The 15,497-nt window shown below is 38.8% G+C and overlaps 1 protein-coding gene across 1 annotated transcript in view; it reads left to right on the plus strand.

The window, feature by feature from the left end:
• Positions 1-15,497, plus strand: part of Ccn (cellular communication network factor protein Ccn) — a 419,483-nt gene that overhangs the window by 232,611 nt on the left and 171,375 nt on the right. The gene's annotated exons all lie outside the window — the stretch shown is intronic.

The raw sequence follows: 15,497 nt of genomic DNA on the forward strand, positions 1-15,497 counted from the left end.
AATTTGACTATAATCTTGAACTTGTTGAAAGCTGAAAACCACTTATATTTTTATTTCCCATCTATTATCTACTTTTAATACATTGCTTTCATCTTTTCTACATGTTTCTATTACAGCTTCACCTTCACTAAATCGATACTTATCCTCCAACGATTTATTTACATTCGTTCAACTTGTGCTACCATCTAGAATTCTATTTCGAAACTCCTTTCTTTTCATTTTGTGTCGTTATATTTGGTTTGTAACAACTCTTTTTAAAACAAATAGGCGCGCGCTAATATAGTCAAAATTAAGGTTTTGGCGCTACTCAAGGGATTGACAGGTTTTTAAAGTAAGAATTCAAAATGTTTCTTGCTTGCATGTGACGAAAACCGGAAAATGACCTATTATACAGGGTGATTCTTTATGTAGTTTACAACTTCAATAAATTATAATTATTTATTGGAACCACATACAGACTTGGTTTATATGTCATTATGCAGCATAACACTTCAAGTTTTGACTCACGTAGTGTGTAGTTGCGGAGTTGATCACATGCGGCGCCACCGGTCTATCGTTGAAAATGACGACTTTCACTGGTGCGGAAAGAGCTAAGTGCCACGGTTTCCAGATTACACTCCACTCGACTTTTTTTGTGGGGGTTTGTGAAAGATAGGGTGTACACCCCTCCCCTACCTCATAACCTTCATGAACTTCAAGATCGCATCACAACAGCCATCGCTAATGTTACCCCTGAAATGCTGGTTAATGTTTGGCAGGAAATTGAACCATAACAGATTTCTAATAAAAAACTTGAAGTTTTTTGCTGCATAATGACATATAAACCAAGTCTGTATGTGGTTCCAATAAATAATTATAAATTATTGAAGTTGTAAACTACATAAAGAATCACCCTATATTTAGAAATTGTATAAGAATTTTCAAACGCAACATTTTTAAAATTATTTCCTTTATTATTTCCAATAAGAAAGTCTATTCGCTTTCCGAATATTGATTACTATTCGAGTGCTTTGTGTTCACGACCAGATGGTTCTGCGTGTGCTGGGGCATAGTAGTCTGTGGTTTACAAAAAGTGTTCGCCCAAGTCAATGAAATAAATGCAAGTTTCCTATCCAATAATCCAATAATACAGATAATAATATATAATAATGTAGATTATCATTGAGGCAGTCTGCTAGCCAATAGGGAGCATTCATGCACAAGCCACGCCTCCAATCTCTATTTCAATGTGCATATGTGAAATACGCTACCGGGTTCGATACCCGATGGAAGCACATAATGGTTCGGATCCCACTTTTAATTGTAGCTCCAGTCCCAATTGGCCTATATGTGCATAAAGTGGACTTAAAACACAAACTCACTCACTGCAATCTTGCAAGCCAACGAGGCTCTGATGCGCGGACCGCAACCATATAGGGCTAGTGTTTTGTCCTGTCCTTGTAAGTTTATGTTCGTTCATTCATAAATTTCATCATGTGTGAGACAGACTTTAGTCTCTCTACTTAATTTAACTTACTTTCAGATAAGCAGATTCTACACTGAAACCTTCAATAATGGAGAAATAACACATACATTGAAATTAGGAAACCTACGTCAAAGATGGCATGACTTAGTAATTCATATTGCATTCGTATGGTTCTCTGAAAGGCCCAGTCCAAATGAAATATATCCACACTTGATGAAAGTCTATTCCGTTACGTGAGAAGTATTAGAAGAGATCGTTTTCCAGTTTCCAGTATTCGCTTATCAGTATACAAGTTTGCCATAAAGTCTGTAACCAATGGGAGAATTGGGCCTCCCCGATGGCCTAGTGGTAGCGTCATCGCCTTTCATAGGGTCTCGGGTTCTATACCTGGTGGAGGCACATAATGGTTCGGATCCCACTTCAAACTGTAGGTCCAGTCCTGATTAGACTTACTGTGTATAAAGTGGACGTAAAACACCAGCTCAACCAACCAACCAATGGGAAAATTGATGAACATCACATTTCTTACAACACACTTACTCAAAGGTTTCAATAAGTTTCCCTGAATTGTTTTCACGATGCTTGGTGCTTGTTGTGAACTGAATGCGGTATAGATTATTTGCTTATTTGGATCAATCGATTTCGATCGATTTGTTGTTTTAAGTCCACTTTATTCACAGTAAGGCTAAACGGGACTGGACCTACAGTTTAAAGTGGGATCTGAACCACTATGTGCCTCCACCGGGAATCGAACCCGGGACCTCTTGATTACAAGGCGACGACGCTACCACTGCGCCATCGGGGAGACATGCTTATTTGGCCTTGGTGGATATCTGCTATTGAATTCTGCCTCCACTACCGTCTGCGCCCACCCCCCTCGTCTACAAAGAAGATTTCTTCCTCTTAGTCGTCCTTCTTCAATGTCATCGGTTCGAAACTTTATGTTCACCCTGTGCAAAAATTTGTGCACATAGGCACACCCAACTGGAATTCCTGAATGAGAGAGTTGCAGCGAAGTTTCCATTGACAGTTTTGTATTACTAATTCAGACGACTCAACGAGCTGTGCTGATAGGAAGATTGTTTATTTAGGAGCGACAAGGGATACGTTTTTGGAAGGAGTGAGCGTTGAAGGAAATCTTTAAAGAGTTGTCAACAGGAAAAAATCGAGGACAGAATCAGTTCTAGAAAGATGAGTGGGATGCTCCGTGGACAAGATTGGAGCACTATCCAATTACTGAGAAATTAATGATGTGGGATATCACTTATTTCAATGAATTCATACAAAAATTTCAAAAGACGCATGGCCTTTTTTGTAGTGTCTGCAATCTCTTTCTCGAATTCAAATTTTCTTTATTAAATACGAGGTTCAGCCTATGGCTGTGCTCCCGCCTAACCTAATGTGACCTTTTGATCAAATACGATTCCAAAGTCATTGTAAGAAGTTACTGCTGGGTCATTCCACGTCAATTCATCCAGGCATGTTACCCACCAACCCCGATTTTGATGAAATTCGGTATACTTATAGAACTTTTGATGCTAATTACAAAAATGACAACTTCTTTTAAATTGGTCAAGGGGTTCAGAAGTTACGCACTTTTTAAGATCTCCGTGTACGCCACATACGGCTCCACTTTCAATGACACGCATTAGGTTATAAACGATTGTATCTTCCCTCGGGTTTGCCGTAGAAACTTCAAGTTTTTTTTTTTTGTTCAGAATAGTATAAGCTTTCATTTAAATAACGTTTCAGATGAATGCATCAATAAACATGTATTTTTATATATAGTTTTATGTATTTTTTTTAGAAAAATAAATGACTAACTTCAAGAGCGAATTTTAAGCAGTCCCCCCTTCAATTTCCCCCCAATTTTATATGTAGGTAGCTCAGAGTGTGTACTAATGCCTGATAAAAAAATTGAGATGGGCGGTTCAGAGACAGGGTGATAAAAAATAATTTGCATAAAATGACATTAAAAGCAAATCTTATTAAAAATGCTTATGTATTTAGCACAAAGCCCGAAGTACAATATGTTTCAAGCTACAACATTCAAAATTTATGTTCACTATGTGTGAATGTAAGCATAGTCGTAACCTGGCGGGGACAAAGGTAAGCACGTGCCCCCTCCCAAATTTATATATTAATTAAAATTTACAAGTTAAATATATTTTGTGATCCTCCTGGCACTTGAGGAACAAACGAATAAAGAGTAATTATTGTGATTTTTCAAATGTATTTATCAAATATTCCTGGACACTATTTTTATGCGATGGAAAACTTTGTGATTATATCAACCCGAAGATAGTTTCCAAGTGACACCCATTAAGATAGTACCTAGAAATTGTACTCTATGCATTGCCAAAATTTAATGTACTATAAATTGTGCCGTTCACACTTTAGATGGATATTTTGACCATTTCAAACACACTAAAGTACTTTATTTGACTTATCACTAAGTACATATGTCCATACATTTGTGTTGTTAATGTCCACTGGACACAGCATACTTTTTGGCCAGTAGTAGGAAGTTGATGGACCAAGTGGATGCAAGAATTTAATAGCTGCATCTCCATTTTCACGTGGACTTTTGAAGAAATCCTACAAACACGTTTGAGTCACGCACACACATGCTACTACATAACTGTTTCCTGTTGGAATTCGGAAAGCCACTTCTTCACAAAAGTCAAACCATACAGTTATACAAAACATATTACATCAGCACTTACTATTTTTGCCCTGACTGTTAAACAACTAGTATTTCGAAGTAAATAGTTACAAAGTTACAAGTACAATTACTTTTTATTTCTGAATTCTAACTGTAACTAGCTACTTTTAAAAGTAAATAACTGTAACGTTAACAACGGTAGCAGAGTTACTTTTTGCAGTAGGGAAATAGCTAAATTGGACAGTTCTGTACCAGACTATAAACATAAAATATTTACCTTCTCCGGATGCTGCGTGAAAGGATTTTCTTGGAATTGCTGGCAAGGAAGCTATGCTTTGTTGCATGCTGAATTTAGAACATCCACGCTTTACTGTAATTCATTTCTAATTGTATGTGAAAACTCCATTGTTTTTCGTAGACTGTTACGTTCGTTTGGAATGTGGTTGTCCAGCTAGGAAAAAGTCATTGTCGAGGGAGTGGATCTTTGGATCGTGTTGAACTTGGAACGGAGGAGAAAGAAATAGGTGGAAGTGGAATCAATGACACCATATTCAAAATACCGTGGTCAGCATACATATGATTTTAAAATTATAATCGTTCAAGCAAAGCTGTCTGTGCTTTCCATCATTTATTAGCAGTAATAATGTAAATATATGAATACATATTATGTACTAGAAACATACATAAAACACGGAAGTCTTCATGATCATTGATTGTGTGTAACATTTACACAAATCAATGATCATTAACAGTACGTTACTGTTACACTAACTGTAAAAGAAACTAAGTTACTTTAAAAGTAGCAGTAACAATAACTGAGTAACTTTTTTAATGATTGACTGTAACTCAGTAAGTTACGGAACCTGTAAGTTCAAAAAAGTGCATACTTCCTGGTACTGTTGTAGTACTTTGCAATCGCTGACACGTTGTACTGTGGGTTGTTACTAAGATTACTAAGAAATTTATGCCTTGAATACTATTTCTACGGAATTGGTACATAATTGCCGTACTTGTTGCTTTATAATATAGAAGTCTATACAAGTATTTTTACTGTTCCAACCATCCCGTCACAAGGATATTTTCTGTGGTATGTGGCGAGAAAGCTCCATTTGAAAAAGCTTCAATCAGCACAAATGTGTAGTATTAATTCTTACTTCATATTACGTATCCCCATGAAGAGTAGCCAAAAGAAGAACTTCATATTGAGATAAGATGCACAAAAAGAATGTTCTCGAATATATATTAGCTAAACTTGGGAATGTTAATAATGATTATATATAAAAAGGGAAAGTGTTCCCCTGTGCATAGCACCACGCCATGAAGGCGTATAGGGGGTGTGGGGTAACGCCCCACATGAAACTAACTTAGATACAGTGGAAATTCGATTTTACGTTATCCAGGAGACCAAGCTGAAAAAACTTAATACGCAGGAAAATGTAAATTCGTATAAAATTTCTAAACAATTTGCTATGTTGGGACCACCAAGATTGAATGCAAAATGAAGGAAAATGTAAAATCGAGGAACTTAAATCGGGGTTTCTCTGTAATTATTACTTGCAAATTTTAAATTAATCTATAAATTTGGGAGTGGGCAAGAGCTTACCTTTGCCCCCACCAGGTTACGCCTATGTTTACATTCACACATAGTGAACATAAATTTTGAATATTGTAGGTTGAAACATATTGTACTTCGGGCTTTGTGCTAAATACATAAGCATTTTTAATAAGATTTGCTTTTAATGTCATTTTATGCAAATTATTTTTTATCACCCTGTCTCTGAACCGCCCATCCCAATTTTTTTATCAGGCATTAGTACACACTCTGAGCTACCTACATATCAAACTGGGGGGAAATTGAAGGGGGGCATTACTTAAAATTCGCTCTTGAAGTTAGTCATTTATTTTTCTAAAAAAATACATAAAACTATATATAAAATACATGTTTATTGATGCATTCATCTGAAACGTTATTTAAATGAAAGCCTATACTATTCTGAACAAAAGAAAACAAATTTGAAGTTTCTACGGCAAACCCGAGGGAAGATACAATCGTTTATAACCTAATGCGTGTCATTGAAAGTGGAGCCGCATGTGGCGTACACGGAGATCTTTAAAAACGCGTAACTTCTGAACCCCCTGACCAATTTTTAAAATGTTGTCATTTTTGTAATCAGCATCAAACGTGCTATAAGCGTACCGAATTTCATCAAAATCGGGGATGGTGGGTGACATTTTCATAAAATTCTGGATGATTTGACATGGAATGACCCTGCTTTGATAATAATAGCTGGAATACGATGGCTTTAACTGGGTTCGTTTAATGAAATTTTGTATTGCTTATATTTAGTTTACTTAACGTCGCCTTTCTGCCACTTTTGGCTGATGAATGATGATTAGATGAAATAGATGGATAATTACAGACACACATGGGCAGGACAGAAAATACAAACCGCACATAAGATTATACTTACTGTCAATTCAAGAGCTAGAGTCTCATTATCCTGAAACCACGCATTTGGCAGATAGCAGATAGGCTTACATTATGGCAGTCTCCCTTTTCTATAGTTACGTCGAGAAGTGTATTTTTGCGAATTTAATATAACATTCCGCGTTGATTCCATTTGATTATTTTTCATTTATCGTCACTTTTCTGCCACTTGTGGCTAATGGGGCAATGGGGGTGAGTGATGATGATGAAATTGATGAAGGGACATTCTCAGGAACAGGCTGGGTATTGTAGCGCGGTATGCTAACCACTCCACCACGGGGTTCGGCGTCAGATCCCACGCCAAGTATCAGGATGAAAATTTTGAATCCGAAAAGAATTGGAAATCCGAAGAGATGTCTCGCACCTAGTCAATATTTATATAAGAGTATTTAGAGAAGGAAGAAAGTTGATAGGAGTAATGCAAGATGGCCTGCATTGGAATTTCCGAAGAGAAGAAATAAGAGCACCCTAGGATTCAGTTCCCGGGGGACATCACATTTTTGGCTAACACTAAGGTAATCGTTGATTAACGTTAGGAATTAGCCACGAATATTGAACCTATTGGATAATTTGTGAATCAGAAAATTATGGCTAGCACAATCGAAAGCTTTCTTTAGATCAAATCATTACCATGTACTTTGTATATAGAAGATAACAAGCCACTTACCGGCCACTTGTTACGCATTGCATTGGACAGCGTTATTAAGAAAGAGCTACAGTCATGTTAGTAGTGGTTGGCAATGCTGTTATGCTATTTACCCATGAAGAGAATTTTAATCAGTGCTAAAACAACAACTCTCCCTAACATTAAGCTGTATGCTAATCTGGTATATACACTGTACTCCGCCGTTTTGTGAGTGCTGGACAAAACATTTTCACTGATAAAGTAACACAAACATGTGTATGACATTGTGTGGGTAGGGTAGGATGATTGATAGGCACAAATCAAAGGGCTGCAGGTTTGACATCTGCAAACAACGAGAACATAATGCATCAACATGTATCTGGTGTTGTTTTCCCGGTCAGTACATGATGTTTGGGGGCAATAACAACACAAGGTGCGACAGGAATTCGGGGCATCAGTGGTGCATTATGGGTTCTGAATATGAATCACAATTTATTGTCCACAATGCTTTCAGGATATGGAATTGTTATGTCACTTAATATATTAATCAAATATTTATGGAAGGTGCCAGTCTTTATTTCTTTCTGCAAATATTTACATCAACTGAGCAATTTGTTACTTTTATTTGTTTTTAATGACATTTTCTTGATTTGAATTGTAAAAGTTTCATCACTATTACAAGTATTTAGAAAGAGACCGTCACAAAGCATTCCCTAGGCTTATCACTTCCCTTGTATGCATTACAAGTTGGGCCCGGATTTTGCTACAAGTGCTAATTTTGTTCCCGCAGGCTGAAAAATAAATGTCAGTGGCAACTATGAAATTGTTCTTCCTGGCAAAATTCGTACATTTATTCACTGATCGCACTTAGTCTTAACGCATCGCTGTTTTCCTACACATTAGTTTGCTGTGTTCTTAAGTTCTTAATACCCACAGTGGCTAAGGCCTGGATGTTCACATCCTGACATCCTGTGATACCTGCAACCAGCAAGACTAATGACGTGGTTGGGTTGCATAAACCTCAGGTAATAATTTCCGCAAGGTTATGCACGTGAAGCCCACTAAAGCATTGTTGCGTGGGATATTGATTGCCCCCCTCATTGTGCATAATCCCGTCACAACGGCTTGATCCTTTTGTATTCGATTTGCAACATCAACTGCCGTGAAAATAGAATGGGAGACGGTTTGTCCTGCGGTGCTGATTGTTGGTAAACTGTGTTGAACGGTCCTCTAATTCTCAACCCCGCTGTTCGCATGAGGAGATTATTGCGATTGATATTGGTATGGACGGGATGCTTGAAAGTGACGTCAAGATTGAATGCCGATATAATCGCTTGAGAGACAATACTATGATGATCATGAGGTCATTGTCTAAAGAGAGGTTGATCCATAAAAGCCACGCTGGAATGAATGAATTAATTAAAATGTTTTGTGTTCATCCGCATATATGGCCATTTTGCATCCTCAAATGTATACGGGGAAAATTCCTCTTAACCAAAATCCTTACCTGATTCATTCATTCATTGTTTTCTGCCCAGGGGCAGGTCTTTCCTTGCAACCTCCGTGCTGTTTGATCTTCAGCTGTTCGCAGCAGCATAACACCCATTTATTTTATGTCAGCATTTGGTATCATCTTCCTGTTTCCCTTAACCATTCCTTCTATAGCATCTCTTAGGATACAGTTTCATCTCATCCAGTGATGCAACTAATTCATTTTTCTCTTCTTGATATCTCCTTCATTGATCTCTTTTCCCCAAATCTTTCTAGCACTGTTTCATTTCTCACTTTTTCTGTCCATTTCACAATTCGTCTCCATAGCCACATTTACATAGCTTCCAGTCACTTTTTGTCACTTGTTCTCAACGCACCATATAGAGCTACACTTCACTCAAAGCATTTTATTCGTAATTTTCTCAGTTCTTTGTTCATAGATCCACAGAAAATATTTTCCTTTCCATCGCTATTCTTACCTTTATTTTTTGGCTGCATTTCATATCACTGCTTGTGATGCATCCAAGATATTGAAAGCTGTCTACTTGTTCTAGTCTCTTCCGAGAGTTAAGAAAGTGGGTGGAAAGAGCCCCTTGAGACAGGTTTAAAAGGGAAAACATTAAATATTACGATAACATTTACACGTAAATTAGAAACACTTAGTACAATGATGTACATTCTAAGAAAACCCAAACTCGTGCACAAAAAGAGTTATCGAACCAGTAACACCGAAAAATATGACCAAACTTCTATTGATAAGTTCAAAAACTTAATATGCACTTAACCTATCTGCAAGCTGCTTGTGAACACATCAAAACATGTGCAATGCCAACACTATGCCATATAAACTTAAGTGGAAAACTGCCTGCAGTGTCTTGGCTCGGTGAGGTTGGTCAGTTGCAGAATGGTGACCTCCTTTAATCCACAAGGCTGCATACATTTCGGCAGAGAAATCTTTAATGACTGAACACTAATGATTTTTCAATTGTGCTTCTTACACATAGAGTTAAGAAATGGTATACTTTCAATTACATTTTCTTTCGCTGGGGGGCTAAAAATATCCCTGGTACGGATAAGAATAATTTTCTTTTGCATGTTGTTTAAGGACCTTCACAGGACACACAATACAGTAAAAAGGTGAGAAAATACTAAGAACATCCTCAGAGACAATGTAAAAGACCAATGCTTCTCAAAAAGCCGAAAGCATTTGTTAAAAGACTCTTATCGTCTCCCAATGGTAAAGCGCTGGGAAGGTCAAAACTTTATCAGGGAAAATTGAAATCAGCGCATTCGGGAGGGACGTGATTTCCCTTAGCCTACAAAAGACCGGAACTCATCAACCTAAATTCACTTTCAGAATTCCATTATACGTTTTTTATTAAAAGCTATTGGGATGCCATGAAGATAATTATAGACCGAATCACAAATCAATCATTCGATTACTATATTGCGTGCTATTTTCTTCCGCTATTATATTTTTTACTGCAACAGGGCTCTCTTTAACAGTCAAAGTTTACGGATGGTAGATATATATATGGGACTCATTTATCAAGAGAATGTGTTATCGTTCGAAATCACTTTGGACTTCGTGCCCAAATGTGTACGTGCTCTCTCTCTCTTTCTCTCTTACTCTCTTTCCATTGTGTAATCATTTATTTCATCGGACATATAATTCATTCTCCGCAATTTCTCATAGATTTTGCTTTTTTTGCATTTGGCTTCACGTGCATAACCTTGCGGAAATTATTACCTGAGGTTTATGCAACCCAACCACGTTGTTAGTCTTGCTGGTTGCAGGTATCACAGGATGTCAGGATGTGAACATCCAGTCATTAGCCACTGTGTGTATTAAGAACTTAAGAACACAGCAAACTAATGCGTATGAAAACAGCGATGCGTTAAGACTAAGTGCGATCAGTGAATACATGTACGAATTTTGCCAGGAAGAACAATTTCATGGTTGCCACTGACATTTATCTTTGAGCCTGCGGGAACAAAATTAGCACTTGTTACAAAATACGGGCCCAAATTGTAATGCATACAAGGGAAGTGATAAGCCTAGCGAATGCTTTGTGACGGTCTCTCTCTCTCTCACTTTATCCATTTCTATGCATGTTTTCCCGTCTATCTCTGCTCTCTTTCTAGATATTGACACAATCCGTTGCGCATACACAGGCCGAAATCTCAGGGAAAAAGTTGTTACGCTTCTGCCAGGAGACTCTGCGCGCGTCCCGTAGACGCCTTAGACCGCACGGTCACGGTGCGGGGCTTTCCTAGATATTCGCAATAGTTTAATAGGCTTACGTAGCTATGAAAGTATTGCAAATATCTAGGCAGTAGTCAAAGCAATACGCACTTAGATTTATGCAACACACATGTCAGAGAAGATAGCATTTCAGGATCTAGGTGTCGCATTTCTATTGCCGGTCACTGTACTATAGAGGTTTCTTGAATGGAGAGGAAATTCCGAAAACAGCTTTGCTGTCTTTGGCAAAAGTACCAGCCTAGCCTTAAGTTCAGTTTCTGATTTTAAAAGGGACACAAATTGTAATGCTTCTCCTGCAGTTGAGCCATGGAGATTTTCTCTTCCACGGGAGCATCTGCTGACTTTTGTCTTGTTGCTGGTACAATAGGATGCTCGGGGGGGAAACGAAGGAGAAAAACAATGTAGCATCGCTGTTGTTTTGTGCTTCCTCCGCCTCGGGAAAACAAAAGTGGCGCTGGATTAAACATCGGAAGGGAGTAAAGGACGTTGTACAACAATGGGACACCCTGGGATAATGACCATCGCGTTTGTCCCGCAACAAAGGACACCCTCAGTTCTATTTCCAGGGGCGGTCGGAGTGGGGGAAGTTTTTTGTGCGGAAGTAAGTTTATTGCACGGAATGTTTCGGAAAGTTATTATTTACGGCTGAAGTTTCGGCCTGAAGTATCGTGGAGATGGGAGCTTGGTAATTTGTCAAGGCATTGTAACCGCACGAAATGAATCGTGCGAGGAATTCAAGGATTTAACTCGATTGTGTAACCGTGAAGGTTTTTCACGCGGTTCGGGAAGTAAAAAAATGTTCCACTACGCCCTGGACTTAGCCTTTGTGTTCTTTCAAATTGTTTTTTGAGGCAGAGTTCTGACAACACTGCTTGGAGATGAGAATTTCCATTTACAACTTAAATGCGAGGACTCTCTGACTAGTTGACAGTGTTTCCAACCACATTATCTAAAGTGTGACAGTATATAGCGATTCCACGAATGCATGAAGACGTTGCATATTGGTGTAACTATTACATTTCTACTTACTACTTCTTTTAGTAGCAAAAACATTCGTTTGTGTTGCATGTGGTCATTCATCTGTTACGAAAATTGCTTCAAGGAGTTCTCCGCCAAGAAACAGGTGAGACGGTTGCTGATCTTACTCTCCATGAACTTGCAAACGCAGCTAAAGCTCTTGTTTACTCTTACGGCGGGCGTTTTACATGCTGGCAAGGGAAGTAGAGAGCGGGGAACACGCAGTAGATAGACCAAAGAACAGCGGTGGCGCCGAGAGTTACGACGTGGCGGGAGGAAATACTACCCGCACCTCGTTCTACAGTTGTTTCCCATCGCGCTGGATTGGTCGCTTCCCCACTCCCCACTTCTCTTGCCAGCATGTAGCGCGTTCGCCGTAATAGTAGACAAGAGCAGTAGTTAAGGCGATCGGCCTGTAACTAGAGGCTGTTTTGCCACCTTTACCTAGCTTCAGGATAGGAACAGTAATAGCCTCTGACGTCCATGATACAGGGAAGGAATTCTCCAACCAGAGGCTGTTAAAAGTAGATGAGAGAAACAGCTTTCCTGAGTTGGGCAGATGGCGTAGCATCTCGTAGTGGATACTATCTGGCCCAGGAGCCGTATTCTTGGAAGCGCGTGATCAAACTTCCATTCAGTGAATGGGGAGTTGCACGGCTCGGTGTTACGACTTCGGAAACCAAGTTTCGCTTGCTCTTGTCGTGCAAGCATCAAACTTCGGTGCCTTATACAGCACGACCGAACAGTTACGGTGTTGAAGAACGAAAAGGTAAGCAATTATCGTGGATATTAAAAATTGGTGTAGTTGAAAGCATGTTGTTAGTGTAATTGTTGAGGTAGTATCATCACTAAGGATAAAGTTTTCGCCTCGCTGTTAACACCGACAACACGGAAGGGTCTCAATCGTGGTTGTACGTTCTTTGTTAATAGATAATTGTGCTGTTCCAGCACTTAGAGAAAAACATTTTTAACGTGAAATTAATTCACGTATTTTGGAACAATGTATTTGCGTGGCATTATTAATCTTTGTAATTTTTATATTACTCACGCAAGGAGTGTCATACATTTCAAACCTGTTTGGAAAATAAACTATGTATTAAGTGGGATAGTGTTTACAAAAAAAAAGTATAGGCTTCCACTGGATTCGAACTCGAGTTCACCGCACGATAGTCTGACACGATAACCAACACACCAACTAGAGAACATGAAAGGCCCTCGCAAATAACCGACTGAAAGCAAAGTTTTTTTGAAGGAGTCGAATGTATTGTGAAGATTGTTGGATTGTCTCTCTTTTCCCATGTCTGTCTGTCCGTCTAACAATCTATCGTAAATGCAATCTTTCTTTGCAGTCTGTTGTTGCTACTGCTGGTAATTCCCACGATATGGCGTAACGTGGATGGTCAGCTTTCTCTTTCATTTCGTGTATTTTTTTAGTCACTTTGATTTCTTCTTAGGCTAATCGCGACGGTGTTGATGCATGCTGTTTAGACGAATATGCTGAAGGGATACGCAAAAATAAACGCCCACGCACAAAACCAGAACTCGAGCCTGGGACCTTCGATGTGAAGCATGTTTCAGAGAGATTATGTTCCCCCCTTGCGCGTTTGTTTTCTTTTAATTCATAGTGTTTCGTTAGTTGGTTTGAATAGATAAAGCAAATAAACCAGACAGGTGGAAGTGAGTTGAGAATCGTAGCTACGGGATCTTCTCGATATGATATCCTTCGCTTCGTTACTGGAGAACCTCTATGTCCTCTTGTGATAGAGGACCTTTGAGAAAAATGAAGGGACAGATTAAGAGATAAAATTTGATGTGTGTCCTTTAGTCAAAATACCTGGAAATCGATATTACACACGTCTTGACTGATATAAAAGAAGAAAAAATTGACCCTGGTCGGGATCGAACCTAGGTCTCGCGGATGAAAGTTCTGTACGCTTTCCAACACTCTAGCAATAACACTACATTCTCTTATTTTCACAGTCAGTCTGTTTCCTTCCTCAACACCTGAAGAACAAAATGCATCTTCATTTCTATCATAATTGTTTTATTGTCTAGTAACAGAGACAACGTATGACAAAAATAAATGCATTCTTACTGTAAAAAATCACGTTTCACATACCATGCTTTCCATTTACTGTTCTTGGGACATTCATTTGGAAGTTAAAACTTAGATTTGCGTGTTTGTTTTGACGTGCACGTGTGTGAGATTGATTGATTTAGTTTATTTTACTTGGCGTTTTATGCCTCTTGGCTAATTTTCGAAGATAGGGATGAGTGATGAAATGATGAAATTGATGAATGGACATTCACAAACAACCAAGCCGAGCGGGATTCGAACCTGGGGCAAGTGTGTGAGAATTGTGGTGTGTACGTGTGTTGGATGTCATTCTAGGTATTATTTTCGTTCAATGAATTAACATAGTTATAAAATATAGAATTTGCAGTAATGCAAGCAGTAAAAATATAAACAAAGTCCGTCAGGTCCGTTCCCAAACAACATTAAAGAAAGGAACATAACGTGGACCGAGTATTATTCCATGTCGAGAACACGAGACATTACGTCCGACAATCTTCATCTCATGTTTCTCTTTCGCATCACTACTCAATTTACAGAGATGTATATCGTGCTTGGGATACAAGCCGCAAAATTGCAATGTTGGTTGGATTGTCTATACGCAAGGCGCTTTCTGGTCAGACATCAACGTTCTTTTAATAGGATCGTTACAACGCAGAACTGTCAAAGACTGTACATAAATTAAATAAAGAAATAATAAATCTTTTGCTACGACATAATTTGGGGTCTTTGCAATACACCTCCCTGGATGCGACGCACTTTGGTCCAAACGTCTTTCGATAAGGATTGCCTCGTCAAAGAACACACGTGTTGAACCCAGCACGCCTTTATAATTACTCGAATGAGCCGACGGGCACGCTTAAGGTGGAACTGCTCAAGATTGGCGGCGGCGTAATTCATCTTTAATCAAGCCAGAACAGGATTGCTGTCCTTGATGGCTGCACCGATCTCCGCAAACAACCAGTGGACTGGGCGACGCTTTGCAGGTCCACTTGAATGTGGAATCAAAGCATATGCAGCATCAAGGACACGTGAAACAAAATGATGTATTGAGTCGATCGGTGGCAAACATCAAGTTCCACTGCTCACTCGAAACCTCCCCAGCGAGTACGACTGAGGTGTCAGTGAGGAAGCTGTTCTGGTGATCCCTGAAGAAGGTCGGAAACGGGATGTAATGGGAAATGATTACTCCCGCATAGATCGCCATGAACGCTCCAGGAAAGATTAGGTGCCATGCTTGCAAACGAACAACATTTTAACTGTCGAAATGTATATCAAATTTAATAATATGATTGATTACTTGTATTTACTGATAATTTTGGACTGTTCTTTGTTAAATGTATAATATAGCTTAGCTTTCAAATTTGATGAAGTAGTTAAGTATTAAATCCAACAATGAAACTGTG

The sequence above is a fragment of the Lepisma saccharinum genome, chromosome 23 (assembly GCF_977018435.1).
Source record: "Lepisma saccharinum chromosome 23, izLepSacc3.1, whole genome shotgun sequence".
NCBI lineage: Eukaryota > Metazoa > Arthropoda > Insecta > Zygentoma > Lepismatidae > Lepisma > Lepisma saccharinum.